Source organism: Rhinatrema bivittatum, chromosome 14, assembly GCF_901001135.1.
Source record: "Rhinatrema bivittatum chromosome 14, aRhiBiv1.1, whole genome shotgun sequence".
NCBI lineage: Eukaryota > Metazoa > Chordata > Amphibia > Gymnophiona > Rhinatrematidae > Rhinatrema > Rhinatrema bivittatum.
The window spans coordinates 18,015,682-18,031,182 of NC_042628.1; the positions used below are offsets into that span (position 1 = coordinate 18,015,682).

At 41.5% G+C, this 15,501-nt stretch overlaps 1 long non-coding RNA gene across 1 annotated transcript; it reads right to left on the reverse strand.

Moving 5' to 3' along the window:
* Nucleotides 1-414: 414 nt before the first annotated feature.
* Nucleotides 415-9,541, reverse strand: LOC115076324. The gene is made up of 3 exons (XR_003852730.1): nt 3,303-9,541; nt 2,605-2,632; nt 415-1,054 (listed from the first exon to the last, which is right to left on the reverse strand). It is a non-coding gene; the product is annotated as an uncharacterized LOC115076324 (long non-coding RNA).
* Nucleotides 9,542-15,501: the final 5,960 nt, after the last annotated feature.

The window sequence follows — 15,501 nt, forward strand, 5'->3', positions numbered from 1 at the left end:
CTGATTATAAAATGTGTTTAAAAATTTGAAAATTTAATGAAACTGCACGAGAATACCAAGCAGACTTCTCATGGTGACTGCATTATTTGCATGAAAACCATTAGGCACCAGTTCTGGTATGGTGGCACAATTTTGATTTCTAAATCTGAAAACCATTATTTTGGTGCTGGCGGCACACCTGAGAGTGCATTGCATCCGTATCTTCGGGGGTCAGTCAGCTCTGAAATACTCTCTCTCCTGTTGTGGGGGTGGGCAGGAGTTTTCAGGGTGTGAGATGAGACATGCAATCTTTTTCACATGTGTGCTACAAGACAGTCATGCCACTGCCTCCTGCAGGTAGAATTTTACACTGCATGTAAAGGAAATTTTGCCATTTGTCTACTCTCGGCACCTTCTTTCCTCACCCCCTCCCTCATGTCTCTGAATTGTGGAGAAAACACAACCCATTATAAGCCGTGTTGCAGTTTTTTGATGTGTAAGGTTTTCTTTGCCCCTTAACTTATCATATATTGCTGCCCCCATAAATTTTAAAAATCTGTGCATCCTTATCTAGAATGGTTCACATTTTTAATATTGTAATACAGTTAAGAAAATGTGTACAACCTATGACATTCCTGTATATCCACTCCCTCCCCATCCCCCACCAAAATCAACAGTGGAAAGAATATTTGTGCCTAATGCAAATGAGTTTTAGTTTTACATTTTAAAACTGATTCTTTGCCTTTTTAGTCTGCGACCTGGCAGTCATCTCCTTCTCCTCTTACGCTTCTAGCACGATAGAGGCAGATTCCAATTTCGGATATGGCGCCATGAGCCTAAATTCACAACTTCTTGGCCCCCCCCCCCCCCCCCACAAGCTCAGTCCAGTCATCACAGTGACAGTCCTCAGTCAAGCCATAAAGCATGGCTCCCTCAGAGCCTAATGTAGACACCACATCTGGCCACTGACTTTCTTTCTCCTTCTCCGCAGCAGTCTGAGCTGGCCCAAGGATGAGTCCCAGTTCAGGACTCTTTAACTTCTGATAACTTTCTTGCCCTCATCCTACTGTGACTCCTAAAAAAAAAAAAAAAATGGAATTGGTTTGCACTTTTTTTTTTTAATTGCATCTCATAATCTTGGTGTAAGCACGACAGAAATTTTATAGTCCAAATTCATGTGGAATTTTTAACATATATAAAAAAAAATTACTACCCTGAAAATTGGATTCCTGGTCACGATTTATTAAATGTTTACACCTCTAGTCATAATTTTCTGCAAAAACAAAGTTTATTATTTAAAAAATCTGGCTAACCCCTTATGTACAGTTGCTTCATCTTGGATGCATTTAAAAAAATGTTTTAAATGAACTTGAGTAGCATATGTTGGGTGATATTGAAAAGTTAATCACAGTTTGCTAGTGGTGTATGTCAGATATATTGGTGGGACAAATAGTTCCGAGGATATTGATGGTTAAATATAACTATATATATTTTGTTCTGGTTTGCCTTAATGACATTAAATTGTTTGTAAAGATAAAGGCCACTCAGAATTGCAGGTCTCATTTGGTTAAAATATATCTGTTACTTTTTATACTGTTGTCACAATGAAAATTGCTGATGGTTCTTGAGTTGTTATCTTCATGGTATAATTCCTTTATCAGTAGTGAGTGATAGGGTGGCAGATAACAGCTTGACTTCCATACCTCCCCTTTTACTGTGCAGTAACTAAGTGTAAACGAACACTAAAACTATATATTTAAAGAAACAGCCTTCAAACTATAGAGTGTGCACACAATCAAGTAATATCTACTCACAGTAACTTTTATCGAGTTTATAGACACTTAATCCCCAATTTACCTTTTTTTCTTTTTCTCAGCTCATTGGCTTGAATCTTAATGAAGTTCATGATGCTATTAGAATTCTTCATAACTGTTAAAATGAGCTTTACATACAAGTAAGATTGTGATAAACTTGCTGTAGATGTGAGTTGGATTTCCTGGATTGCTGGCCCAGCTGAGCAGGTCTGATGTGTATTGCTTTCTGTTCTGCACCCTAAGACACAGATCAACCTCTAATCTCCTTTAACCTAAAAACAACATTTGAATGTCTAGAGGCTAATTTTGGACAGAAATCTTGGGCTGGATGGAGCGCAGCATGTGAAGAGTAGTTGGGTTTTGTGTGCATGTGAAGCTCCTTATGAGGACCAAGGCTTCTCAAAGTACTTGAATTTCAGAGCACAGCATTGTAGCCTAATGTTGCTATATTTAAAGCTTTACATTTAATATTTAATATCTCCCCTTTCAATTAAAGAGTAAAAATCTGACGTAGGGCTGTGCTGAGCTCACTTGAGACTGCATTGAACTTATGAATCCATTTGCTGTTAAGCGCTATTACAGATGAATCGGACCTTTAACATTTTCTCTGTGGTGCACAATTTGTTAGAATCGATATGCCGTAGAAAAGAACATTAAACCGTATGCTATGCAGTACATAACAGTAAAACTGTAGCAGCTAATTCAAGTTTTCCTCTCTCTTTTATAAAATGCTCTGCAAAAATATAGAGAGAAACTTCTACTGTCTGCAGAGTGAGAAGTGACTTTATACTCCTAGATGTTCTGTTTGTACCTTGAGTCCACAGCTGGATCCTGTGTACCTGTCATAAAAAAAAAACCAAACTTGGATTTGATCCAGTTCCTGGTTTAGTTCATGCTGGTTTTGGACAAACTTATAGGCAAAATCTGAAAAAAGGAGTATAATACTAAGAGCAATGAAAACAGCTGTTTGCCATCTATCCCTGTAATGCTGAAGCTTGGTGCTTTAATCTGAATTGATATTAGTTTCACCTGCTACTAAAATTGACATTGTCTACAATCTTACTGACCCAGCAGAGGACACTATATATGGACACATGTCGCTCTTACCTACAAAAATCATGCATGTTCTATATTTTTCAAGATTTCAAATGACATTGTTCAAGCACTAGCAAACAGTCCTTGAACACAAAACACAGAATCTCTTTAACTTTGGCTGGAGTTTTTTGACTTCCAGCCTACTTGATATATGAGCATGCTGAGAAAATGAAATCTGTCACTACACATGAACACTGTCCTTGGCAGAGTAGTACATAACTTTGGGCTTGGGGTAAAGACACATACAACCAAGCATTAAGGCAGAATCTGTCCCATCTGATAATCTGACTAGTTTTGAAATGTTCCCTTTGGCTATCCAGTGCTATTACATATTCTATGAAGCCATATAACATCCATTTCTTTATAGCTTTTTTGGCCTAGTTTTAGCTCTCTCTTTTAAAGATGAAGTTGTACCTGTTCTGTGAGCACTGTCTCCCCCTGATAAGGCCCAGCTGCAGTATAGAGCGACACGGTGTTGAGGTCCAGGCCCATGTTATCCTGAAAAACAACAAAGTATTTCCAAAAGACTCATTCTCTTCAGAAAAGTATGTTATGTTATAGTGTGTTACACCCAGAATGAAAAACGATCCCCCCTCTGAAAGTTTTTATTTTAAATACATGGTCTGTTTAAGGATAAACCAGTGAGCTCCCTCCACGGAGTATTAACTAGGAGTAAAATCTGTTTTTTGTGACTTTGATTTTAGAGAGTGCTTGTATTTTAAGACTCAAATTTTCTTAGAACAAATGTTCAAAGTCTGTACTCCAAAAGTAATTACCACAAAACTGAGAGTTTGTTATATACTGAAATTCATGATGTGAATTAGGCAGTATTTTATTTTAAATCAGTAAGTTTAAGTATGTTGCTTGTAGTGTCAGAACTAGGGAGTTAAAATAGATTGTTCCCATCTCATAAGCAAGAACTCCTATAAGGAAATAACTGCCAGGCACTAATGGGTGGTTAATCCAAATCACTCTCCTATGGCTTAGACTATATATAGATGATAGCTACAGCCTTTATTCTTGTGGGACTGGTTAGGTGGTGTTCTGACAGCACTGCAACAACTACAATGGTCTTCCCTTTGGAATTACAACTAGTTGTGTAAAAAAGCATCAGGCAGTACCGAGATTTGTTTCCTGTAAGAGATTATCCATTAGCAATTTCTTTTCTCTGAAGAAATGTTTACATTTGTATATGCTGTTCTGTATTTTTCATCCCATCTTATTTAATAACAAAGCTACCTAATAGTTACTAGCGGTAGAAGACTCTCAGCTATTTTTCCATGGACAAGCAGGATAAACTCAGCTACACAAGCACATGATATCTGATGCTGCCAACACAGAAAAGCTCTCATGGAGCTCAGAAAAATGTGGGTGGACCTTACACTCCTTATCCCTTTCAGCAGCTATTGCTTCGTCACCTGTCTCCCAGCAAGAATCAGCTTAGAGTTTATAGAGGACAATATTTCTACCCAAGAAGGTACCAAGCATACTGTCATCCATGCCCTTGTTTCCAACAACAGTGGCAGTATCAAAGCAGCCTATGTACCAGAGTGAGAAGGCAGCCTAAGCCTCTACAGCAAATGTGGGACAAAAAACAATTCTAATTTTCTACAGTTTTTTCAAGAAATCCTCCCTACCACCATTCCATTAGGGGAGGAAGATGTCGAAATTTCAAATGAGCATGGTCTTTAATTACAGACCAATGGATCCTGAAAATGTATATAAAGAATACCAGTTGAACCTCATATCTGATCACTAAACACTCCTCCAGTGAAGCAATGTTTAGATAGTATGTATGAAAGCTCTTGTTGAATAAGCATCTTATTAGCCAATGTAATGTAGTCTGTTTCACCGCAAGAAAAGAAACAGGTCCAAGGCTGCCGAATCGGGGTTAATTACCTAAAAAGAGAAATTCAGGATGAAAGCTTTGGGTATCATCCACCCTTTCTTAGAGAACTGGCTTTATTCTCTAGGCCTAAACTGTGCTTATACTCTCCTTAATTCGCAGGACTCCCAGGAATGTTTGCATTTCACTATAGCAGATTACTACAGCTAAGGTGTTCTTCCATTGGCCTCTCTGCAAAGTCCAGAGTTTCACAAAATGGCTTGCAGTCGTTGCTGGCTTCATTTAAGGAAGCACAACATTTGTTGTTCTCCCTACTTGGATGATCTGCTCTCTTCCGGAAGCCAATTCATCTATTCTTCTTACAATGAGCATGATTCAATCCTGATTAGAAGTCTTTAATCTTCAAAAATCCTACTTGAAGACATTTTATGTAACCGACTTCACAGGGGTCCATCTGGACACTGTCCAAGGAAAGGTTTCTGCCTCAACAAAGAGCACATGTTGTTCATCCTATGAATAGCAATGAAGGACTTGCCAGCTCTCCTTTTCATGAAGATATTAAGTCATATGGTAGTATCAGTCCATGTTCCTTTTGCACATCTCTGCCCAGTGGAGCAGAAGCTTCAATTAAATTAACATCGCCATCTGTTTTCAAAGTAAGAATTCTAATGCTCTCATCAGGTCTTTGACATAATGATTAGTTTGGGGCAAACCTTCACCCTTTTTTGAAATGATTATTTTTGTTAAACATACAGGTACAGACCATTTATTTTGTTACTCTTCCTCTTGGGTTAGCTTTATTTGGGGTGGGAAAAGGATGGGGGAAAATTTCTGCCACACAACTTGTATTTGCCTCCAAGGTACATAAACAGTTCCTGGAGGAGAGATGTTGTAAATGTTCCTTTTGCATTAATAAGAAATATTGTTGAAACTAATTTGGATAAGCAGTCCAGTCTGCACTGGACTGTTTGGATTTGCGGAATATAAGACATTTTTAAACAAAATACATCCTATGAAAACCCAACTATTTTGCCAATCATTTTCATGAAATATGCATCAAATCAAGGTTAGGGAGCTTATCTGAGGAATCTTTCTCAACAATTTAGTCCCTACAGGAGATATTCCTTCATATCAACCATCTAAATTGAGAGCAAACTTCAGTGCTTTTGAAAGTGTTCATTTGGTGGTGATCAAGGCAACGATTTTATATCAAACACACAAGTGGAAACAGGATCTTGCAACCTTTTTTGCCTGAAAGCCTCAAATTTCTTCTAGCTGTTTTATTCTTCCAGGAGACCAGAATGCAGACTAAGTCTGTAACTACAACAGCATGAATAATTGCTACGTGTTCGCACAGTGCACAGATGTTTTCAGCATTGGGGTAATCTGCAAATAGATCTCTTTGCAATGTTCCTCAACCAGCATGGAGCAGGTGTCTTCTCTATTTGGCGGGATCTAGCATTTCTCTGTATCCTTCCCCCAGTTTCACTATATTGAGAACTATAAAAAAAAAAAAACTGAGGAGAGGGAGGACAAATGATTTTAATAGCCTCTTTTTGACCTTGTCAACTGTGATTCCCCTGACCCCCCAATAAGTAGCTATTCAATCACTGATAAGTTTGTGGATATTTCCATCTCTGGTCATGCAGTGCTATGGGAATCTACTATATTCCAATCTTCAGCCTTTTTCTATGATGGCTTGGATGTTGAAAGTCAACTAACTTCATCCATGCAGTTGCCTATTAGAGTAGAGAAAATTCTTGCTTCAGAGAACTAGTCTAACACAATCTTTTCTATTTAAAGCAATATCTTCTATTTGCTGTTCAAATTTCAGATAGGATTCCTTTTAAGTGTCCTGATCCTCTATTTACCTGATTATCTACTAAGCCTTGGGTTTCAAAACTGTCAAGAGTTCAGCTTGATGCCATAGCAGTTTCCCATGATAATTTGGAAGGTGTTCATATTTCCAACCAGCCTACAGTTGCCAAATTTATAAAAGGTCTTGCACATCTAAAACCTCCAATAAAAGATGCCCCTGTACCTAAGGATCTGAATGTAGTCTTTGCTCAACTTATGAAACCACCATTTGAATCCTTGGCAACAACAGAACTAAAATTACTTATTTTTTATGGCAGTTATTTCTGATCAAAGAATAAATGTAGTACAAGCATTAATCTCATACTCATTCTATTTTTTTTACAATAGAGAAATTTTGAAAACTTATCCTAAATTTCTCCCTAAAGTGGCTTTTCCATTCCAATTAAAACAGAAATCTGTTGTGTTGCCAATATTCTTTCCACAACTGTAAGGCCATAAGGACCCATTTAGATTGCAGAGGATGTCGTTTCACAGAAAGTCCTTGCAATTGTGTTCTTGTTTGTATTGTTTTTTTTTAATCCAATCAGGGATTTTCAATTGCAAAGAGAACTTTTTCTACTTGGATCTCTGATTGCTTACTGCTACAATCAAACAGGACTAAATCTTCAAGCTAAAGGCCTATCATGTTTCTATAATGATGAAAGATTTGAAGGGTGCATGGGATAAACATTGCAGATGGGGGTAACTTGCTGGTGTGGCAGTTACTACAATAAGCCGTCATACGGTTGATGCAACTCATTTTTCTTGCTCTCTGCTTTAATGGCAGGAGGTAAAGGGGAATTAGTTTCAGACAGCAACCAACAAGGACATTTTCTCAGACCATACAATTCAAGCATGGGAATAACTTGCTGATGTGTCTATTACAACTCTTAACCAATATGCCTTATACTTGTGATGTCACTCCAACATTGCTGTCTGCTTCAGTGGCAAGAGGGATGGGAATTGGACTCCAACAAGGGCCCTGACTTTGACAGTTTGGGAAACCAAGTATGGGAGTAACGTTCACAGCAGATGTCACCCCCTGATGCTACCATTATGGGGCAGCTGATGCTATTTATAAGCCTGCTGGGCAGACTAGATGGGACCATTTGGTCCTTTTCTGCCATTATTTCTATGTTAGCACTACAGCACTTCTTGAGTGCATTTGTGCTCTACTTCCATACTATTTGCAAGGCTGTTACAGGTCTTCTATGCATACTTTCACTGCTCATTACTGCCTAACATCAAAATGGCCACTTTGGACAGGCAGTTCTTCAAAGCTTAATTCTTTCAATGTTACCCTCCATCCTTGAGCAATTGGATGGATTCCAGTGATCTACTACTATGCAAGAACAGCAAACTAATATGTAACAATCGGCTTGATTCTCCACTTCTGTGACTAAGATTATTCTACTTGTCCACTGAGAGAGTTTCTTGCTGTAACAGGTAGCCTCAATGGGCAATGGATTAAATCAACTACACAATCTTTCCCACCTCCCTTTTTAGAGTTGTCGCACAGCTTTCTATTAAGACTGAGGAGGCTAGGGTGCTGGGCAGGAACGTCCACATGTGCTCAAAAATCTTCTTTCATCTTTGTGCTATCTGATGCCCACATGTGCTGGTGATTTTATCCTGATAGTTATGGAGAACACCTGTTACAGGTAAGCAACTGTAGCTTTTTTCATCTTTTCAAGGTTACCATACATTTCCTTTAAATGTAACTTTTGCACTAGCTATTTTTAGATTTGTGCTTAAGTTTTGTCTTGAAACATGCACCCCTGTGTTAAAAATATTCCCTAGTAGTTAAAGACATCAACATTCTTAGTTCTATAATGAAAACTTTGACTTGAAAACGTGCTGCCTGTTTTAGCTCTTGCTTTTTAAAGCTTAGCAAAAATGAGTATGCAATTTAGTTTGAAATCCGGTCTAGAACAGTGGTAGTCACTTCCAGTCCTCAAGACTGTAAACGGGTCAAGTGAATCTGCATGCCCACTGACGCAGGGCCGATGCAATATAGATGTGCTTAGATAAGTGCACAATTTAACCCTTCATTGTGTCTAGACTTTACTGCTGATGCAGCAAGGAGTTTTGCCTCTCCCCCTGCAGAGGGGGTGCTGGCTTACCTCATGGTTTGTTGGTGCTGGAAACTTAACTCCTCCTCCAAGGTGATGTAAAGCTTCCAGAACTAATGTTGGTCAATAGGCAGATGCTGGAGTTACGGGGCCAGGACCTATACTTGCTTTTTGTCCACAAAACGTTGTTGTTTTTTTTTTTGCACATAAAATATCATCTTTTTCCATGCATAAAATTATTTATGTGCACAAATTTTCTGCTCTGAAAATTTTATGTGCATGACTTGGGGTTTATGTGCACAAATCTTTTCTGCACATAAAGTGATTTATGCAAAAAAAAAATGCTTTCTGTACAGAAAACTTCTGCACATAAAATATTGTGCTTACATGTTATGCTATGTGCTAAACCTTTTCTTTCACACACTTTCCAGTTTTCGTGCATATTTTAACTCCCGATGCATTAGCTTTACTACATCAGGAGTTAAGAAATTGAGCTTGTGTGCTGAATATGGGTGCAGTTCTAACACTCGGCTTTTCCATCAGCCCCTTGCTTGTATGCTAGTCTCGCATGCATTTTCATTAGGGGTATCCTGAAAACTTGAGTAGCCCTCAAGGACAGTCAGGCCAATTCAATAAAGTGCGCTCAGCTTGGCGTATAGGTTAACCCGAGATTGGACGTGCTAGACTAACACCTGATGCAATAAGGGGATTAGTGTGTCCAAATGCATAGCTAACAGCACTCAGCACATGTAAATACCATGCAGGGGAGGCTATTAATTATTACCCCCTCCATATGCAAAAAATCGCTCTGTGGCTGAGGCTTACTTTTTAACACGGCCCTGGAGCTGGCAAAGTCTTGCTGTGAATCAAGGGCTCAACTAAATAAAAATACTGCTTTTCTGTGGTTCCTCCTACTTAATATTGTCACGATACTAAGGTCTACTTCTTGCAATTAAAAATTATTAAACGAAAGGCTTGATGGAAAAAAAATTTTTTTGGGGGGGGGTAGATAGTATACATGTTCAGGCCGTGTATATTGTGCTGGTAAATTATCTGCAGTGGAATAAAATGACCACTTCATGGCGTTCAATGCTTTTAAAGTGCTAGGGCCACAGTTTATCTCTGTCTTTTTAGCACGGCAGCTCTTTAGAATATTGCATCCTGTGCCCAGGAGAGGTGGATGTGCGCATGTTGAAAAAAAACAAACCAGGCACCCAGTTTAGATGGACGTTTTTATGTACATGATATGGTATGGGCCCTACAGTGAATACCACTGGTCTAGCAGCTCTGAAATATGAAGATAGGATGACTGACTTCATGGGAGGATAATCTTTCAAATGTAGCTTCGGGTAATGAAACATAGGAGCCAGCAAAAGACCTAGAATCAGAAGATGATTTGAGGAAAACTTCTGCTTTCACAAGCTGCTGTTTTATTTCCTCACATTCCTCCAGCAAACCTACGTTTATGCAACCTCCATCCAGTACGAATCATTTGCAAATGGAGGCTAGATGGGGTGTGGGATAAGTCATCTCTCTCAGATTTTGGGCTCTTGCTGGTTTTGGTTCACCATCATTCAAATTCACCATCATTCAAATTCACCATCATTCAAATTCTGCTAATTTAATTTAAAAGGTGGAGTTGGTGAAGCAATAGGCAACAGGTCCTGCAAACAATCTGCCTTTAGTAATCTTTTTGCATATATAATTTTTGTTATAAGATGGTATGGAACACTACTTCTAAGTATCTGAATGGGTTTAGAACTGCTGTCCCTTGTGGTTTTTAGGCTTTTCTCACAGGAGATAGAAGTGTTTCATGGTTCTATCCTGTGTTGACCTTGCATTACCACACTTGACCAAGGGCTTTTTTTTTTTTGTTACTTTGCAGTTTTAATTCTCTTTCAACACTGCACTATCCATATTCTTATTTTTCCCTGACATGTATACTAATTAAATTGAGTTACCTTCTATTGAATATAGCCATTTTTACCAGCCTAATACTCATGCTCATCCTGATTTAATGACACTGTTGCTGCGGATGGAGACTGATTTTAGTTCTGTGTCTAATTAGCTGCCGGCACCCCCTGGGACAACCACTCTTGCAGGCCGTCAGAGTTAAAAGGGAGTACGTGGGTCTTTGGAGGAAGAAAAAAACTTGACATGATTAATTAAAAAGCCATGTTTAACACAGCTGAGCTGCAATAGAAAAATACATATTGGATTTCTTCCCCAGCAGGGATGGATTAATGCTGAGTTTTCTTCAGTGCCCTGGATAATGTTCTGGTACTCTAAAACAGGTTTTAAACTTTGTTGTTTTTTTTGCTCATAGGAAAAAAATAAACTTGCTCTAATTATTCTGCTGTCTAAAAGGAAGATTTTTTTTCCCTTTTCCTGTAGCTGTCCCTGAGGCAGAACAGACTGAACAGATAATATTTTAAAGTGGTGCCCTAGCCCAGCACAAGCGTAACTTGCCCTGGTTAACGGATAAAAGTGGAACAGCGTATTCCGCTCCCGTTACAGCTGGGATCATCTGCTTCACTTTCATACCTGCAATTACTTTTTAATAATAGTCCAAAAACTCAGTCATCCCTCTCCCTTCTGTCCTCAAGGCATTACTGATCTTTGGGTCAAGTTGTTTTGCTGTTTTTCACACAGCTGCTTTAGCAGAGATGGTTACCTAATAGCACTATTACAAGTGCTCTGCCGGCTACTGTTTGAAACTCTTCCTGTTTCTGAGGTGCGTTTATACAGTTTTGTTTTAGAATAACATTAAAATGCAGTTTTTTCTTACAGCAAGCAAGGTATTGGTTTGTCATTGCTGGATTCTTGTACAATTTGTGCCAGATGTATATTAAATATTTTGATGCTTTCTAAAATCTGAGCTGTTGTGTCTTTGTGTGATGGTCTACATTTTGTCTTCTCAAAGGGTGGATAGCTCTATATCTTAAATGATATGGATCTGTAATTGGGGTATCCAAACACAGGTTGAGTATGAGTCCCCATCCTTTTTCTCACATTTTGACAGCTTGGCTAGCACCATCTCTCCCCCTGGTAAGGGACTTGTTCTGGGAATGACTGAAGCCTGGCCTGTACTTGTGTGGGTATAGGTGAGATATTAGCAAACAAATCCTATACAAAACACTTTGGCACCTAACAAAAGTGAGACTTTTTTTTTTCTTTTCTCAAGCATAGCAATACTAAAGAAAACAGCTATAGCATAGTACCTGTAGTGTGCAACCCTACACTAACACCTCTTCCCTTCAACCTTTCACACAGCACAAGGAGCATGTGATCTAGTTTCTGCGGCCATTCACCTTTCCTGTGCACTTCCTTTTCTAAACAGGAAGATGAAGGGGCTGCCAGCAGTGACAAAGTGCACCTCCTTGAGCTGCTGGCTCTGTGCCTGTCGTAGTCAAAGGGGGAGGGGAGAGAGAGGGTTAATGATACAGGACTTACACTACAACCCTTCCAAAGAGAGGCTTAACACAATGGCTGGGGGGGTCATGCTATCTGGATTTAGCTCACACCTTTTCATGGGTGTGAGCTAAATACAGATGGAGGGTGAAACGGCCAGAGACCAAACTAGGTTACTGAGAGGGGGTAGATGCTTGAAATAACCTAGCAGCTATGGTAGAAATCAGTATGATGATAGCAAGTGTGGCACAGTATTTAAAAGAAAATTAGTTCTTACCTGTTAATTTTCGTTCCTGTAGTACACACGGATCACTCCAGACCGTGGGTTGAGGCCTCCTGTCCAGCAGATGGAGACAGACTGAAACTGAAAAGGGTATCCTAGATCAGGACAGAGCCTACCCTGCAGCCCTTCAGTATAACCATTGTCAAAGCAGAAAAAAACCAAACAAACCAGAAAGAGATCAAGCAAGCAAACAGTATTCAAGAGTAACAATCTAAACAATAAGGAATGGACTCTGTAGAATAATGCTCTTGCATATCCTTGGTCATCAACACCGATGCTTCCGGTGTCCGTAATATAATGATTGGTGAACATTCATCTATAGACCTGGAAGAAAAGCTTTGAGCGGACGGCAAGAGAAAAGAACCAGGGAAGGGGGTCTAGACTGATCTGTGGTACTACAGGAACGAAAATTAACAGGTAAGAACTAATTTTCCTTTCCCTGTACGTACCCGGATCAGTGCAGACCATGGGATGTACCCAAGCTTCCCTAAACGGGGTGGGACAGAGAGAGTCCCGCTTGAAGCACCTGCCGCCCCAAAAGAACCGAAAACCGGGGCGTGCACATCTAGGCAGTAATACGAGCAAAGGTATGCAGGGAAGACCATGTCGCGGGTCCTGCAGATTTTCTTGCGGAGAGGCTGAAAGGCTCTCCGCGCAGGAAGTTGCTTGAGAACACAAAGAATGAGCCTTTAAGCCCCGGGAACTATCCGGCCCTGGCAAAGGTATGCCCAGGAAATGGCTTTCTTTAACCACCGTGCAATAGTAGTCTTGGAAGCCTGTTTGCCCCTATTTGGACCACTGCAGAGAACAAAAAGATGATCAGAAAGTCGAAACTCACTGGTGACCAGAAGGTAGCGAATTAACACTGTTTTCATATCAAGCCGGCGCAGATCACTCCCACAGGGACCTGCGACGTCCGCCGGGGAGAATGCAGGAAGCTCCACTGACTGATTAACATGGAAGGAGGAAACTACCTTTCGTAAAAAGGAAGGAACGGTCTTGTGAGAAACTCCTACATCCGAAAACTGCAGAAAGGGCTCCCAACAAGACAATGCTTGAATCTCCGAAATCCGTCTAGCCGAACAAATGGACACCAAGAAAACAGCTTTAAGCGTAAGATCCTTTAGAGTATCCCGCCGGAGAGGTTCGAATGGAGCCACACAGAGCCCGGAGGACTAAATTGAGATTCCAGGGCAGACGGGCGGTCGTAAATGTTTGGCACCCTTCAGGAACCGAACCATGTCCGGATGAGATGCCAAGGAGTGTCCTTCCACTCTACCAAGGAGAGAACAGAGCGGACACTTGGACTCGCAAAGAATTGAAGGACAGCCCCTTACGCCGTTCTGAAGAAAAGAGAGAACCACGGAGACTGGGGCCGAGTGTGCCGTGACACCCGATTCCAAACAGACATTCTCAAAAACTTTCCAAACGTGAACATAAACCAAAGAAGTAGATGGCTTCAGCGCCTGGAGAAGAGAGGAAATCACCTCCTCCCTATAGCCCTTAGGCCTCAGCCGTCTCCGTTCAAAAGCCAGGCCGCTAGACAAAAGCGATCCGCCTGGTCGAAAAATACGGAACACTGCCGAAGCAGCCGAGGGAGATGGCTGAGAGGAAGAGGCCTGTCTGACGCCAGGTTGACGAGATCCGCGAACCACAGTCTGCGGGGCCATTCGGGTGCTACCAGGATGATTGGCCCCTCATGAAGTTCTATTCTTTGTAGAACCTTCCCTACGAGAGGCCACGGAGGAAACACATATAGGAGAACATTCGAGGGCCAAGGAAGAGCGAGGGCATCCACTCCCTCCGAACAGTGCTCCCTCCAAAGGCTGAAGAAGCTGTTGGCTTTGGCGTTGCTCAGTTGCCATGAGGTCCAGGTGCGGGGGACCCCCACCTGCTGATGATCAATTCCATGGCCTCGTCCGAGAGTTCCCACTCTCCCGGATCGAGATGCTGGAGACTGAGGAAACAGACTTGCACATTCTCCTTGCCCGCTATGTGGGAGGCCGCCAGGCAATCCAGATGATGCTCCACGCAGTTAAGAAGCTGACTGGCTTCCAAGGCCACTATGACTATGCGTGCCCCCCTGTCGGTTAATAGAAGGTAGAAACTCCTGTAGGGCTAGTCGAACTGCCTGGGCTTCCAGCTGATTGATGTGCCAGTGGGATTGGACCGGTCACCAATAACCCTGTGTGGTCAGGGACTGGCAGACTGCACCCCAACCGGAGAGACTGGCAGCCGTAGTAACGATGATCCATTGTGGAGTCCGAAGAGACATTCCCCTCAGAAGATGGGGAAGCGATAGCCACCACTGTATATTGGCAATGGTAGAAGCAGACAGAGGACGCACCATTTGAAACTGTTCAGACACCGGCTGCCAGCGGGATAGCAAAGCGCTCTACCTTTCTTCCTGGCTACTTTAGCCCCCAAGTTCAATGCCCTTGTTTTATGTAACTTTGCTTGTTTCAGCCTTCTTGTTTGGTTACACTTGTTTATCCCCTAAGTTCCATGTAAACCGGCCTGACGTGAATTCTATTCGTGAAGTCCGGTATAGAAATATATATTAAATAAATAAATAATGGTCGCATATGCGCAAAAGCCCAGGGGACAAGGCCGATGGTAAAGGCCATAGTCCCCAGGACCCGGAGGTAGTCCTATGCTGTCGGAAGCGGGAGCGATGTAAGGTTGCATACCTGGTCGAGAAACTTGAATGCCTGAGCATGGGGCAGGAGCACCCTGCCGACCCGAGTACCTAAGCACGCCCCCAGAAACTCCAAGCCATGGGAAGGCTGTAGATGACACTGAGAAGTTGACTATCCCCAGAGGGAGGTTAGAAGAGCAAGAACCGGTTGACTGCTGGCAGAGAATCTCCGACTTTGCCCTCACGAGCCAGTTGTCCAGATAAGGATGAACCAAGATTCCTTCCCGGAGAAGAGCAGCGGCCAACACCACCATGACCTTGGTAAAAGTGCACGGCGTGGTTGCGAGACCGAAGGGGAGCACTCGCAACTGGAAATACTGGCCCAGAACATGGAAGCGAAGGTACTTGTGGTGGTTAGGGTGAATCGAAATGTGTAAGTATGCCTCCGTTAGGTTGAGAGAGGCCAGGAATTTGCCAGGATGAACAGCTGCATTGACTGCCCTCAG